Genomic DNA, 16567 nt, shown 5'->3' on the forward strand with positions numbered 1-16567 from the left:
TTCCAAGGGTACGTCAAGAAGTCCATGGGAAATGGGATTGTAAGATAATGTACATTGCCACGCATGTTTGGAAGCTTCCTGGTATATTGAGTTTTCCAGCAAACTCCATGGGATCTCAGCAGTATCATAATTTCCATTCTGTGACTTGGCTTCAGTTTGCTGCCATTACTTACTTGGTCAGCAAATGTGTATAGAGCACCTGCTGGGTGCCAGACATGAGTTAGGCTCTGGAGTGAGAGGCAGAACAAGTCCCATCAGGCACCTGCTGACGTGGGCTTTCTCTATGGAAGAGACTGGCATAGGCTCATCAGCTGCTGTGTAAATGAGATCATAGCAGGCTGTGCTCCCTGTGTGGAGGAATAAGCAGGTGGCCCACAAGGAGGACACCTGCTCTTCAGGGAGCCCTGGGGAGGCTGTTGGGAGCAGGTAACATGGGAAGGAGCCCCACAGGAAAGGGAGAAGGGTGCAGCTGGGGATGTTGAGGGCCAGGCTGTAAGGCAGGCAGGGAGAGAGGCAGGGGCAACTCTCACCTGACTGCAGTCCCAAGGCAGCCACCAGACAAGCAGGGCCTTTCCAGAAAGTCATTTGCCTAGAGATGTCTCTGCATGATCAAGGTCATGGTGAAATACAAGACCACTGAGCTGTTCCAGCTGGAAACAAAACTAGAGAGACACGAGGCCTGAGCCAGGCACAACGCATGCGTCTGGATTTCCTTTGCTAAGGCGGATGGTATGCCGGCAGTGGGAGAGAGCCAGGTAGCAGGCACGGAGCAGTTAACTGGGGGTGGACCAGCGTCCCTTTCCTGGTGTTGGGAATTATGCTCTGGTGATGCCAGAAAACTCCAAATGTCTGGAAAAGAATCAAGTATTTGGGTCCGGCATAATAACATAGCAGTTAAAGTCCTCGCCTTGAACGCACCAGGATCCCATATAGGTGCTGGTTCTAATCCCAGTAGCCCCACTTCCCATCTAGCTCCCTGCTTGTGGCCTGGGAAAGCAGTCGAGGACAGCCCAAAGCTTTGAGACCCTGCACCCGTGTGGGAGACCTGGAAGAAGCTCCTGGCTCCTGGCTTCAGAGTGGCTCAGCTGCAACTGTTGCGGCCACTTGGGGAATGCACCATTGGATGGAAGATCTTCCTCTTTATCTCTCCTCCTCTCTGTATATCTGCCTTTCCAGTAAAAATAAATGAATCTTAAAAAAAAAGAGTCAAGTATTTACCAAAAAGGACACCATGATTGCAAGTAACCATTAAGTGAGGTGGATATTATAAAAAACATGATATATAAAATATATGCAAAGATATGAACTGCAAAGATATATATACACACACATACACACTATATACATTGCCCATGCATGGCATGAGAGCTCTCGTACCATCCTCAAGTGCATCCTTTTCTAGGCAGAGAGGAAGAGGCCGAGGAAGGGGAAGAGGCGGGGCAGGGGAGAAGCACAGTGTGGTCAGTAGGGGAATGAAGGTGATCTGGAAGAAGGGTACAGGGTCCTTTGTCTTATTCCGCTAATTTCTTTTCTGTAAACCTGAAATAAAAAAGGCTTTGGGTGAAGAACAGTTGGTCTTCTATATCCGTGAGTTTTGTACTCATGGATTCAAACAACTGCAGGTTGGTTGAAAAAGCTGGGTTGGTCTTGAACATATACAGACTTTTTCCCAGACATGATTCCCTAACCTATCCGGCTGTTTCTAGAGCATTCCATTTGTGTCAGGTGTTACGACGTGTGCAGGAGGGACGGATGTAAAGTGTACTAGAGGATGTGTAGGGATGAGTCACCCGAGAATGGTGCTGAATTCTGCTGACTGCAGCGAGTCCTGGAACCGACCCTTACAGGTACAGAGGGGCGTCTGGTCATTCTGTCTGCTTTACTGGGCGCCACCGAGAATTGGTCCCTTTTCCTGCTGGCCAAGGTGCGTGTGAGTGCCCCCAGCCCGCCATGGATACCATTGCTGAGTGTTGGTAACGTTTTGAATCTCTGCCACTGTGACAGGTTCAAAGAGCCACTCAATGTCTGGATGACCCCTCTCTGCTTGCGGTTAGAGGGGAGCCCGTCCTTTCACTGGACACTGGCTGCCTACATTTTCTCATCAGCTGCTGTGTAAATGAGATCATAGCGGGCTGTGCTCCCTGTGTGGAGGAATAAGCAGGTGGCCCACGAGGAGGGAAGGACAGCAAGTGGAGGACCAGGCCCTGGACACCGTCGGCACGTAGAGGAGAGGCAGAGGAGTCGAAGAGAAGCCAAGGGAGCGTGGTTCTGGGGAAGACAAGGACAGTGATGGCTGGCGGGGAAGGCCAGCTGATGAGGGCTTGGAGGAAGATGGGCTTGGGTGTGTGACAGCCACAGGTTTTTTTTTTTTTTTTGATCTATCTATTTTTGTTGCGAAGGAAGATTTAAAAAGAGAAGAAGAGACAGAAAGATCTTTTTTATTGTTATTATTTTTTTCTTTATGTATATTTATTTTTTAATTATATTGTTGACAATCTTTACATAGTTAATTACGGTAAAAAGGTTCAGGGGCTATAGGGAAGTGGGTAAGACTATTATGTCCATATTGTTTCCTTCTTGTATCTGAGGTAAAGGGGGATATTGAGGGAGAAGCCCCACCCAGTTTTCCACCCTCCCCAAGTCCCGGATGTGGGACATGCTCTGAGATCCTTGCTCAAGTGGTTTTAATAGTTCACCAGTTATGAATCGCTGCCATTTTTGCCATTCCCAGCTCGGTGAGTTCGTTGAAGAATCCACTGATTGATAAGAGTCTTCATTTGCCCAGTATTTCGCTGCCAACATATAGCTGAGGTGGTTGATTGACTTGTTCTTTCTTCTGTCTTTTCTTGGCTGGGATTCTGAGTCCAGGATTTCAATTGGGGAGATCCCCACAGAAGCTTTGAGGTATTCCAGGACCAGATTCTGGTATGTTCTAGCAAGCACCGGGACCGGCACAGTCCATCTCCATGATCAGCTGGCGGTTGCAATTGCTGGTTTGGTTCTGTTTTCAGTCCAAACTTGCACTGGAACCAATGGGTGTTATAGACCAGCCTGGTTTTGCCCAGCACGTACTCGGCCCTTACATCAACCAGTGGGAGCTGCAACCTAGTCGGAGCGACCCACAATAACCCCCACCAGTCCCGCCCCCTACCCTGGTTTGCCAGTATGTATAGCAGACTAGCCCAGTCTGAGACAGAAAGATCTTCCATGCACTACTTCACTGCCTAAATGGCTGCACCAGCCGAACTGAGCTGATCCAAAGCCAGGATCTGCTTTCAGTCTCCCATGTGTGTTCAGTCAGGGTCCCAAGGCTTTGGGCTGTCCTCCCCTGCTGTCCCAGGCCACAAGCAGGGAGCTGGATGGGAAGTGGAGCAGCCAGGATACAAACTGGTGCCCAAATGGGATGCTGGTGGTGCAAGACAGAGGATTAGGCAGTTGAGTTATTATTCCGGCCCCAGATTTTTGGAAATTAATTTATATTTATTTGAAGGGTAGGCTCACAGAGAGAAGTAAAGAGTTTTCTCTGTGTGAAAGTCTTCCATTCGTTAGTTTACTCCTCAAATGACTGCAACAGCCTGAGCTGAACCTACCCGAAGGCAAGAATCAGGAGCTCCTGGGTGCAAGGACTTGAGCCATCCTCTCTCACCTTCCCAGGCCATGGACATCCATACACCTGCCTGTATGATATAGCCCCATGGATGGTCGATGGTACTCAAGCCAAACTTGTCCAGAAGAGAGAAAGAAATCTCAGTCTGTATAATGGGCACGCTAACAGGATCAGCCTTGAAGGGTGTTCCTTAGAATGATGCGAGAGGTCTTGTGCTGTGCAGGGGTCATTGGGCAGTGTTGGGAGAGATCTTGGGTGGATGGGGGTGTGCCCAAGGCCAGGGATGTTGCTAAATATCCTGCAACATGGAGGGTAACCCTGTAATGTGGGAATACCAAGACCCAAGTCCTAACTCCTAAGGCTGAGATCTCTCTCCACGAGAGACGCCAGGAGGAGAGGAAAGACCGAACCTGTGAGCTGTTACTATTCTTCTGAAACTTCTCCAATCACGCTTCAGCCCCCTTTCTCCTCTGAGGAAAAGTTCCACCATCTTCCCAGATGGGTACGTGGTCATCTCTTGGAATTTGCAGGAAATTGGTTTCAGGAACTCCCTCGGATCCCAATGCCTGCAGGTACTCAAAGTCCTGTCTGGGTCAGCTGGACCCCACCACATGCACCTCCGTGGAAGGAGCTCGACTTTGGGTCACCATTTTGGAGGTTCACAGTCCAAGATCGGGTATCTCGTTGCTCTGGCTTATGAAGAGCGTGGTGGGCTGTGGAGAGAGACATGCAGAGAGAGGAGCTCTGCTCAGCCAGGCTCTCAAAACCAAGCCTCTTGTGAGAGCCTCTCCCAAAGGGCACATGCCATGACTGCCAGTCACCAAGATCACACTGCTTCCACCCTCCTAGCACTGGTGCCCTGTGATGTTGTAGCATTTGCATGTAAGCCACACGCATCCTGCCACCGTGCCCTGTCCTCATCCACATCCCTGGACTGGGCCAGGCTCTTCCCGCTGGTTCCTTGCTTCTGTTCTGGCCCCAACTTGCTCACTCTCTATGCAGAGACTGGTCTTGGAGAAGTCACCCGCTCCTGTCCCTGTCCTGCCTCAACCTCCCCTCACTCCCTGGCTTCCTGCCTGGGCCCCTCCTGGACTCCACATTTTCCTACTTGACTGCTTCTTTTGAGCCCACATGCCTGCTGTGGGGCTTCTGGAAGGTTCCTACTTCCTTCCTTGGAGTGAGGGCCTGAAACTCCCTTGGATGCTTTTCCTCCTGACTAGAACATGTGGAGGGAGGTGAAGTCCACTTTGGGAAGCCAGGCGGCATCCCTCCGAGAGGACATTTCCTGGGTCACCTGTGATGGTGCTATGACCTATAAGAGATCCCTTGAACGGACTGAACCACTTCGCAGGGTGGCTGCTGTGGGGAGGCGCCTCGGCTAAGCGGAATCCAGCTAAGGGTTCAAGCCAAAACCACCCTGCAAGGTGGTGGACGAGCCTTTAGTCTTCTCCACGCCCATGGAGCAATGATCCCTCCGGTAAGCGGACCCCAGTTCGTTCACAAACCATGAGGGCAATTTGGGAGCTGGACTAATCTGGCTCCGTCCTGCCGCCATGGAGGCAGGACAAGTTAGGGCGGATTCCATTCTTGGGGCCGGGGACGGACTGAACCACTTCACAGGGTGGCAGCTGCGGGGAGGCGCCTCAGCTAAGCAGAATCCGGCTAAGGGTTCGAGCCTAAACCACCCCGCAAGGTGGTGGATGAGTCCTTGGCTTCGGGTGGCCAGTGCACCAATTGGTGCCAGGCTCTGCCTGCTGGCCACCCAGTGGCAAGCTCTGGGGCTTTTATGATTTGTAATAGCTGCTCAGGGACACTCATGAATTAGACCAACTTTAGTATAGGTGAAGCATGAATTCCTGGCGATTGCCAGTGATAGGGACATGTAACTCTGCGCTTGCACCTGCAGGTCTACTTTAGTCGGGGATGCTGGGCCACGGTGTCTGGGGCAGGGGCCAGGACAGGAGAGGTCCTGAGACAAGCTGAGTCAGAACAGCCACTGTCGGGTGCGTGATCTGCAGCTAGGAGCAGGCCAAGTTGGACAGCTGGGGGGACACCCTATCTGGGTTGAGGTTCCCACCAAGGGGCACGTGTGCTGGAATGGGGGCTGCGTTCTAACTAGGAAACAGTTGTAGTCTCCCATGGCACTAATATGGCTGGGATTGGATGCACCAGGCCGGGCCAGACCCCAGCACCATCTGGTATCCTGGGGAACCAGGGTGGATGTGGGACTGACTTGGCTAGGTCTCAATCCCCTACTGAGCCATGTGTGAGCTATACATGGGTATGGACGAGCCATGGCTGGGCTGAGACATCCAGCAATGGGAACCAGAGTGAGATGAAAGCCAGCCATGAAAAGCCATTGTTCCTGCTAGGACAGAAGGTGAACTGAGAAGGGCTGGCTCATGGACCCCCTGGTATGCGCAAAATAAGCTCAAGAAGTATGATAGGAAACAGCCCAGAATGGGCCATGGAAAGTTTCCCACTGGCATACATTTGGCATGGGTCAGGGGTGGACCAGGCTAAATCAGTTCATGTCATCCACTGGCAAACCTGAACACCAGAGGAGAGTGTGGGTCGGGCCAGGTTTGGTTGCGACAAAAACTAGTGCATGATATGGAATGCCAGGGTGAGATTAACTGTACTGGATTTGAATGCAGCACCCAAACAACACGTGTGAGAACCAGGAAGGGAGAGGGCAGAGCCAGCGGGGGGATGGGGGGGCTGGTCCCCTCCCTGGACAGCTACTCTCACTGAATAGTGTGGGCTGGGATGGGGACAGACCAGACTGGGCAGGGCTGCAACACCTGAGCGCCGCATGTGGACTAGATCAGGGAAAAGGCTGGGCTGATTATTCCTGCTGGTTCTAGCATAAATTGGAGTGGGTGAAGGTTGTTTGGGCTTAACCGCAGACAGCTGGCAGAAGCTGGCACTGGGGGCTAATTCTGTCAAGTCAAACCACAGAACCACCCAAAGAGATCATAAACCGGGGCTGAGAGAGACCCAAGAGGGAAGTGGTGGGGTTCCCCCTCTTGGGTCACTACTCCCGCGGGAGGGCATGAAAACTAGGACAGGGGCTGGGGTGGCTAGAAGGAGAGGCACTCAGCAATATCCGTGAGGGCTGGATAGTTGAGTTGGTTGGAGGGAACTAAGCTTCAATGCCCATTGACAGGTACTGGAGCCAAATGGGAAGCAGGACAGACTGGACTAGTCTGCTATGCATACTGGCAGGCCAGGGTGGGGGGCGGGCCTGGTGGGGGTTATTGTGGGTCACCCCGACTGGGCTGCAGCCCCCACTGGTTGATGAAAGAGTCGAGTGCGTGCTGGGCAGAACCAGGCTGGACTGCAACACCCTTGGTTCCAGTGCAAGTCGGGACTGAGAGCGGAGCCAGCCCAGCGACTGCAACCACCAACTGATCGTGGAGATCGACTGTGCCGGGCCCGGTGCTTGCTGGAACACAGGGGAATCTGATCTGGGAATACCTCAAAGTTTCTTTGGTGATCTCCCCAATCGAACTGCTGGACTCAGAGCCCTGGCTAGGAGAGGACGGAGGACGGAACAGGTCAATCAACCACCTCAGCTAAACGTTGGGCAGCGAAATACTGGGCAAATGAAGACTCTGTGATGGACTGTGACAATCAGTGGATTCTTCAACGACCTCATCGAGCTGGGAGTGATGTGACTGGCAGCGATCCATAACTGGAGGACTATTAAGACCACTTGAGCAAGTATTTCAGAGCATGCCCCACATCCGGGACTTTGGGCGGGTGGGAGACTGGGTGGGGATTCTCCCTCAATATCCCCCTTTACCTCAGATACATAAATAGTATAATAAAAACATATATTAAAAAAAAAAGAGAGAGATCCCTTGAGTCGGCTGCTTCCCCCGCCCCACGGCGGCGTGTGTCTTTGCTGTTACTGCTCCCCTCTCCTCTCCACATCCTTCTGTGAGAGCGGGGATCTTCCCTCGTTCATTATGCACATCCGTGACTAAGCAGTGCCTGGGACACAGGAATCCCAGATGAATAACTACTGCATTGTTTATTCATGCATGCTCTTTGTTTATCATGGATATTAGCATTTTGTCTGTTCTATTTTTAAATTCTATTTGTTTATTTTTAGCTTTTGAAGATTTATTTATTTTTATTTGGAAACCAGATTTACAAAGAGAAGGAGAGAGAGAGATCTTTCATTCGCTGGTTTATTCCTCCAAAGGCCACATCGGCTGGAGCTAAGCCGATCTGAAGCTAGGAGCCAGGAACTTCCTCCAGGTCTCCCACATGGGTGCAGGGACTCAAGGATTTGAACCATCCTCTGTGGCTTTCCCAGGCCACAAGCAGGGAACTAGATTGGAAACGGGGCAGTGAAGACATGAATTTGTGCCTATATATGGGATGCTAGCATCGTAGGCAGAGGATTAGCTCATTGTGCCACCATGCTAGTCCCTCTCTATATTTTTTTCTTTTTAAAGATTTACTTACATATTTGAAAGGCAGTGTTATAGATAGAGAGAAATAGATCATCCATCTGTCTTCTGGTCTATTCCCCAGGCGAATGCAAGAACCAGGAGCTCCTTCCACCTCTCCCACGTGGGTGCAAGGGCCCTTGCACTTGGGCCATCTTCTATTGCTTTCCCAGGTGTATCAGCAGGGAGCTGCAGCAGAAGTGAAGCAAGCCGAGATTCAAGAGCAGTGTTCATATGGGATGCCAGTGCTGTAAGCAGAAGCCGCTATCACAGAGCACCGGCCCCGTCTCTTCCTTTCCTAAAAGGTGTTTTCTGAAACACGTGGTGCAGCGTGTCGGCTAGGATGGCGTGAGTTCTTTCCCGCATGAACTGGAATATAACTGAGTGCACACTTAGGGTTGAGCATGCAGGGGAAGGACAGTTGAGGGTCGTGCCTGGCTTAGCTGGTGGCAGGGGCAGGGGACCCTCAGCAGGTCTCTGTGGGAGTCACCTGTAAGTCAAGTGCAGTGAGTCCGTCTCCGGCTGCTCAGTAGCTGTTTCAGGTCTTGCCACTGGCCTGGTTGGGGGTTGGGGCAGCAGGTTCACAGACACTGAGTGATTGCCTTCTCTGGGCCAAGGCCATGATGGATGAAGAAGCAATTCTACCTGTAGAAATTTTACTCCAGAAGGGAGTGAGGCAGAAATAGACTTTGCTCTCCTGGCTAGGGGAAGTGGTTGCATGTACACAAGCATGGAGGGTGCAAGAAAGGTGATATTCCATGGGTTCTTGTCCAGATGGCTTAAGGATGGTAGTTCTTTTGTGCTTGTCTTTTAAAGATTTATTGTGTTTTTATTTGGAAGGTGGAGTTACAGAGAGAAGAAGAGAGAGAGAAAACAAACCCTTTTTTAAAAAAAGAAAATGATTTATTTTTATTGGAAAGGCAGATCCACAGAGGGAAGATACAGGAAGATCTGTCTGCTGCTTCACTCCTCACGTGGCAGCAATGGCCGGGGCTGAGCCCATCTGAAGGCAGGAGCTTCTTCTGTATCTCCCACATGGGTGCAGGGACCCAAAGCTTTGGGCCATCTTCTGCTGCTTTCCTAGGCTATAAGCAGGGAGCTAGATGGGCTGTAGAGCAGCAGGACTCAAACCAGCACCCATGTAGGGTGCTAGTGCTGCAAGCAGAGACTTAGTCTACTGTGCCACAATGCCAGCCCCAAGACGTCAATACTTCTTTCATTTCCCAGCTGTGGCTGGAGCTGTGGCTGGAGCTGATGTGGTCTTTCTGGGCTGGGGGCTGATGTGTGATTGCAGCCGTGCTGGGCCTTCTTGGCAAGGGCTAGAAAGCAGGCCCATGCTCTCCGGTGGCCCAGCTGTGTCTCGCCCCTTGTTGTGGCAGGAAAATTCTTTCTTGGAGCAGAGAAAGCCCTGGGCCAGGGACCCCAGTGGGATTGGAGGCCATCAGGCTGAAGGGCAAGGCCAGGCAGACCCTACACTCTCTTAGTCCAGGGAAGACATACTGTTTCATCTTTCCTGGCACCTCTCCCCTTGATAGTGGGTGGCTGCCAGCAGGAAAGCGTGCTGGGATCAACGCGATGCCTGCCTCGAGCACTGGGGAGGAGAGGAGGGGTCTGTGGGTTGTCTCTGCCGTCTCAACCCAGCCCCTTGTAACTTACCCCTGTTCAGCCTCCAGTTGTTACTGAGTGCCAGGAGAGGTCAGTGGAACCAAGTTGCATAACGGCAAGGGCCCAGTTCTCTGAAGACACCATCCTAAGCTTTCTCTGTGGAAACTGGACAACAAATACAATCATGGAAACATCACAGAAACCCCATGGATATGCTGAATGCTGCTGTGTCGATTCAACACAGATCAGTTATAAGCAGCTGGACAACCATTGTGTGGTACAACAACTTGGCACGTTCCCTGGGGAAAGCATGAACCTGGTGTGTTCCCTGGGAGAACTATTGCAAAGGAGCAGCTCTGGAGGAAGGAGGGTAATCAGGGGGCCACTTGTGCCTGAAGCTTTTGGGGGTCACTTGCCCACAAGGCTGGGAACAGCCTGAGGCACCAGGATAAGGTGAGGTGCCTGCCATCTCCTGGGAGCCCAATTTAGTAAAAGAGCAGTGGCATGGGACCACAGGTGTGAGAATCCTGGGCAGCACTGTGGCACCCAAAGTGTGGGAATCCTGGGGCAGGGCAGCATCGGCCTCGGCTTGAGTCGCCACTGCAGGGCTTTGGGTGAATTTCTCACCCCCCCTTACCGCTGTCTCCAGCTCACAGGATGGAAGGGAAAAGCAAGCTTACCACCAGCCCTGCACTGGAGATGGAAGAGTTTTCCCATTGCTAAGTGCAACTAAAGAGAAAACAGAAAAATGGCAGGCTGCATTTGCTGGCAGCTACTGGGCTAACACAGGCACATGTTCCTGCACTTTCTATCCCTTCCAGAACACACGTGTGCTCCCTTCTCCCACTTAAGTCTCCAGGTCACAGCCTTGTCATCAGTTTGGTGTGTCACTCTGGGCAGATTCATTCATTTATCTTTAATCCTTACCACCGTGCCTGGCATCAGACTAAGTGCTAACTCCCGACTTTAGAGGCCAAACCAAGCGACAGTTACGGCCAAGCCTGCTATGCAGGACTCCACAGGTGTGTCTGACTCTGCCAGCCCTTGGTATGGTCCCTCCTGCCAGGCCTCACCCTTCCCATCTGTGACATGGGGACGTCGGCCTGGACCACAACCGCGGGGACCCTTCTTGTTCTGGTGGGGAGGTTGAGGTGAAGGGCAAGGGCTGGTGGCTGTGCCTGGGGGTTCTGGGCGTGGGGAGGAGAGGGGTACAACGTGAGGTCGGAGTGGGGCGCAGAACAGGCACTCCTGGCCGATCCCTGACCCACGACGGCCAGGCCCGGTTGGGCTGGGGATGAGCCGGCAGCCGGGGTTTAGCGAGGTATTAACGAGGATTACCGCGGGCGGCCAAACGCTTTAGCAACTTAATCCCCGACTTCTCCGGGTAGCTGCGGCCTGGAGCTCCCTGCCCTCGAGGGGCGGGGCGGCGCCCGCCTCCAATCGCAGACGGAGTCTCAAGTCCACCTCCCAGGGGCGGGAGAAACGCCGGGGCCTATTGGCTGCGGCTTGAGCGCCCAGAGCTGCGGGTGCAGCTCCTGGCTTGGCTCATCAGGCTGGAGGCTCAGGGCTGGGGAGGCAGGATGGTCATGGTTCTGGTGGTGGTGGTGTGGTGTGTGTGAATCTTCTTCTGGAAGAAACATAAGCTTCTCAAAGAGAAATTTTGCGGCCCTAAATGGTCCGTGGTCCCAGGTATCCCTGGAGTGGCGCTGGGTGCAACCGGGCTCAGGGTTCGATTCCTCCCTGCGCGGTTTGCCTACTGCTTGATCTAGTCCTCAGTTTTCTCGCAGGATTGCGGTAAAACTCGCAGCCAATAATGATGGCAGTGTTTATGGCGCAGTGACCAGCCCGGACGCTCCAGTCGTGGGCCCAGGAGCCCCACCTGTTACACCACAGCTGGGCAAAGTCTCCCGGAGATGGGCTGGGAAGCTGGGAGGCTGGGTGTGTGCGCGCCGCGCAGGAGCCAGAGCCGGCTCTGCCTGCACCGGTGGCCCACGTGGGGCCACAGCTTCCTCCTCGGCGGGAGATAACTATAGTGTATGTGCTGGAGGGGCTGCGTGGAAGAGGAGGCGCCTTAAACATCTTAAAATGGAGGGAGGCCAGGTGTCCATGCGGCGGGGACTCTACACTGCTGGGCTCCCGCGGGCTGCCTCCGCTTTGCTCACTCTCTCCGCTCCTAGTAACCCACTCAGGGACCAGGCATTCTCCTGGGATCCCACAGTGGGGAGGGGAAGGGAGGGTGGTGCTGAAACCTTGGGCTCAGTTAAGGTCTGTTCTGGCTGTCTGGGAGGAGCCCCCCTCCCCTAACTACTTCCTGGGGGTGGGAGTGGAGCTTACCGGGACTTTAATGGCCATCTGTGTTAAGTGCTCCCTGCTTCTAATCCTTCCTAAATACTGTGGAACGCTGGAGGTTTTGGCACAGGTTCCCACCAGGTTGGAATTCTCTTTCTACACCTCCGTGTGACACTGTCTCCCCTTGAGAGGTCCCTGGGGACGTGGGGACATACCTGACTAGAGGGAATCCCGGGTTAGCTGGGAGTGGGGGGCAGGACACAAGGGATCGTGCTGCGAGTGGGAGCCGTATCTGGAAGTTTCTGCCTCCGCTCTCCCCCCACCCCCTAGCGCTCGCTTCTCTTGGCAACTGGGCCTGGCCTGGGCCTCTGTTGGCTCCAGCCCCATCCAGGACTCTCCCTTAATCCTCCTCCTTGCTGGCACCCTGGCCAGGCTCAAGATCAAAGTGATGGAGGGAGGCCTGGGGTGGTTCCTGGCCCAGGGCTTCCTTGATAGGCAGGGACACTGGCCCTGCGTGTTAGAGAGGAGCAAGGTGCTTCTGAAAATCGGCCCTGGCCCTCGGGCTGGGTGACTCCGGGGCTGAGTTCCCACTGGATCCCACGGAGGTAGGGCTGTGACACCTGCTCTCCCCAGTGAATGCATCTGGCTTCCATGGAAGCTGTGACAGAAGAGCACCCATGCTGAGGGTAGGGGTAGGGGATGGGGGTGGCTCAACAAAGCCCTGTTGTCATCCGAAGGTGGGGAGAGTCTCTCCGGGCGGGCCGGGGTGACTGTGCGGCACTCCTCCCTGGCTGGCAACCCTCCTCCAGCCCTGCTGTCAGCCCAGTTGTGACCCTCTGACCCTGCTGTGTGGTGGGGTCTCCCTGGGACTACAGCCAGGAGGAAGTTTCTGGCTTGGATCCCCAAGCCATTAGAGGGCCTCATTTGCATAATCCAGGATTAGCTCCCCATCCTTAGTGTCTGCTCCGCCTGCCGCATGCTCAGGCTCCAGGTTGAGGGCAAGGCATCTCTAGCGTGCTCTTTCTTACAGAGAAAGATCTTCCATCCAGTTCACTCCCCAAATGGCCAGAGCTGAGCTGATCCGAGGCCAGGAGCCAGCAGCGAGGAGCTTCTTCAGGGTCTCCCATGTGGGTGTGGGACTTGGGTCTTGGTTGCTGTCTCATACTGCAAGCAAAAAACTATCATAAAAGGACAGCTAACATTGAGATTATAAAACTCAGTGTGAGGGACTGGCGTGGTGGCATATCAAGCTAATCCTCTACCTGTGATGCCAGCATCCATACAAACACCAGTTCGTGTTCTGTCTGTTCCACTTCCAATACAGCTCCCTACTAGTGTGCTTCGGAAAGCCACAGAAGATGGCCCACGTGTTTGGGCCCCTGGACCCATGGGAGACCTGGAGAGAGTTCCTTACTCTTGGCTTCAGCCTGGTCCAGACCTGGTCACTTCGGGAGTGAGCCGATAGAAGCAAGATCTCTCCACGTCACCTTTTCTAACTCTGCCTTTCAAATGCAGAGAATAAATCTTTAAAAAAACAAAAAAAGGAAAGGAAAAGAAATCAGAGAGATCCAGGAGGAAGACGCACCTAGACGGAGCTGTCACAGACTTGTGCCCCGTCCTGGCTTCTCCCAGCCAGCTTCCTCATCTAGAAAGGGAGGTGAAGTTACATGAGAGGATGTTTGCATTCGTAGAGAGGGTAACCATGCCATTTTCAACACCTCCTCAATGCCAGTCCCTGTGCTGGGGACAGACCTAATGCAGGACAAGTCAGACACACTCCCTGACCCAGAGGGGCCTAGGTCTCCAAGCTGGGGTGGCAGTGCAGTGTCATGCCACCAGCTTTGATGGTGGCATCCTGCATTGGGGCACCAACTCAAGTCCTGGTTGCTCCACTGCTGATCAGCGGAGGGAAAGTCCCTGCTGATACGCGTGGGAAAGCAGAGGATGGCCTGGTGCTGAGGTCTCTGCTACCCACCTGGGAGACCTGGACTTGTGGTTTCAGCCTGACCCAGTCCTGGGTGTGTGGCTACTTAAGAAATGAACCAGTGGATGCAGTATCTGTCTCTCTCTCTTTTCTCCATCTTATTCACTAGGCCTTTCAAATAAAACAAATAGGTCCAGAGTTGTGGTGTAGAGGGTTAAGCTGCTGTCGGTGACATTGACATCCCATATGGGCACTGTTTCAAGGCCTTGATGCTCCCTGCTGATGCAGCCAAAGATGTCCCAAGTGCTTGGACCTCCACCACCCACGTGGGAGACCCGGATGGCTTTCCTTGCTCTTGGCTTCAGCCTGGTTCAGCTCTGGCCCCTGAGACAATTTGGGGAGTGATCCAGTGAACAGACAGACTTTTCTTTCTCCTCTCCCTGTAATTCTGTCTTTCAATGAGTAAGTAAGTAAATAAATCTTAAAAAGGAAATCTTAAAAAGGAGTGATTGCTATTACTATTATTACTATTAGTATTATTAAATGATGCTAATGCTGGAGGCGTGAATAGATCATCTGGTTCCCAGGGTTGTGGGGTGGGATTTGAGTTTGGAATTTCCCAAGCCTGTTTGTTCTGAGCCTCTCCACTCTGCACACAGTAGCCGCCCCCTGGTCAGTGGGCCCGACTTCCCTCTGCCGCAGTTGGGATTGGCTTTTGATCTTGCTTTTCCAGACTCTGGGAGCAACCAGGCCCTTCCCACATGACTGCGGTAATTGCGGGGTGGAGGATTAATCCCAGCTTTGTGGTTCCACTTTCCCCTCCGGCAGCCCTGTGCAGCTGCCCAGAGATGTGGCAGAACGTACAAGATAATGGTTTTTGAGTTCTGGGTGGTTGAGGCCAGTTCTGCAGATGGGCACAATTTAGAAATGTGGGCGGGTCTGTGAGTGTGGGAGCCTCCTGGGACAGGGTCATGTCCACCCCAGGGGAGAGTTGGGACTGGACTTGCTGGGTCATGAAGCCCAAAGCTTTTTGGCTTTCTGGCTGGCAGTGTCCTCCATGGTACAGCAGTGGGACTCCTCGCTTCTTGCCTTCCCCCTGCAGTGCCGGTGTGCGTCAACTGAGAACCGGAGGATGGATGGGAGAGCCCGGGACACCGTGGAGGTCCGAAGGCCAGCTCCCCTGCTCACCACCTGCATGGCCTCCATGGCGCCTCTCCCGGTCTCTGTGTTCTCATTTGCAGAATGGGAAGAAGATGGGAAGTCACTTATATTGACCAAATCTCAGATTTCAGTGATCATTGGACACCATTTTTATGCACTACAAATTTTTGAAAAAGACCACTCCTCAGCACCCCTTCAAGTTCTCCCATCTCAGACCAGGGATCCGAGCAGGTAGCACAGGGCCAAGGCAGCGGAGGCCCCAGGGCGGGGAGCAGGGACACAAACTGTGCCTCACGATTGCCTCTGACAACACCCGAGGGCCAATGGCCCCAGTTGTGGCCGGGGATGTGGTGATGCTGCTCGCAAGTCATGAACTGGAATTTCAAATACTCCTGGCTTCCTGGAAGGGGCGAGAAACGCTGAGGCAACTCGTTGCCATGATCTGCTCAAAGGTGAACGTATCCTAATTGGCCCATGCCTGGGGCTGCTCGGTGTCCGATTTAGGTTTCTACCATCAGGGAGACAAAAATGACATTTGGTTGCAGAAAAATCCTGCTTCCTGATGCCCAGGTGTGTGTGCTCACCTGCTGCCCATTCAAAGGTGGGGAGCATGCTGGGGTGGCAGAACCTCCCAAAGCTCACGAGAAAATCACATTACAAGGCAAGTTTACTTGGGTGCAAAATCTTCATCAAGCTCATGGGAAATGTATTAATGACAAGGCTGTGCCTGGGGCTGGCTCTGTGCACAGAAGGCTGAACCACTGCCTGAGATGCCGAAATCCCATTTTTTGGGCTCCAATTTGATTCCTGCTGTTCTACTTCCAATTCAGCTCCCTGCTAAGGCATCTGGGAAAGTCTGGAGGATGACCCAAGTCCTTGGGCTGCAGCAAGCCATGTAGGAGACCTGGATGGAATTCCAGGCTTCTGGCTTTGGCTCGGCCCAGCCCTGGCCATTGTGGCTATTTGGGGAGTGAGGCATCAGATGGAACATCTTTCTCTCTCTCTTTCCCTGTTCCCCTTTTTCTATAACTCTGCTTTTGAAATAAATTGGAACAGAAAACTATGCATACACTTCAGAAATTTTTGCATCAAAAAGAAACTTGTCTGGATCTCATTTCCTTACAAAGCTGAACGTCCCCTTATATGTGTTAACAGGCAAAAGTTCTGAAAAGAAACGTCAACACAAAAGACTTCAAAATGTTAGCAGGGGACTGGCACCTTGTACTGGAGTGACGGTTGGAGTCCCGGCTGCTCTGCCTCTGCTCCAACTCCCTGCTGACATGCCTGGGGAGCAGCGAGGGATACCCCAAGTGCTTGGACCCCTGACATTCATGTAGGAGATCCGGATGAAGTTCTAGACTCCTGTCTTCAGCCTGGTCCAGACCACGCCGTTGCAGCCATTTGGGAATGAATGAGTGCATGGAAGATCTCTCTCTCTCTCTCTCTCTCTCTCTCTCTCTCTCTCTCAAGTGTTGATCCTGAGGGAGCCAATGACCCCTTAAGAGCAAATCCCCTTTG

General features: G+C 53.0%; 1 long non-coding RNA gene across 1 annotated transcript; it reads right to left on the bottom strand.

Annotated features, from left to right (window-relative positions):
• Positions 1 to 10301: 10301 nt before the first annotated feature.
• On the bottom strand, positions 10302 to 11116 carry LOC131479551 (uncharacterized). The gene is made up of 3 exons (XR_009244961.1): positions 11014 to 11116; positions 10749 to 10862; positions 10302 to 10404 (listed from the first exon to the last, which is right to left on the bottom strand). It is a non-coding gene; the product is annotated as an uncharacterized LOC131479551 (long non-coding RNA).
• Between the last annotated feature and the right edge of the window lie 5451 nt (positions 11117 to 16567).

This window comes from Ochotona princeps, chromosome 2 (assembly GCF_030435755.1).
Source record: "Ochotona princeps isolate mOchPri1 chromosome 2, mOchPri1.hap1, whole genome shotgun sequence".
In the NCBI taxonomy this organism is placed as follows: Eukaryota; Metazoa; Chordata; class Mammalia; order Lagomorpha; family Ochotonidae; genus Ochotona; species Ochotona princeps.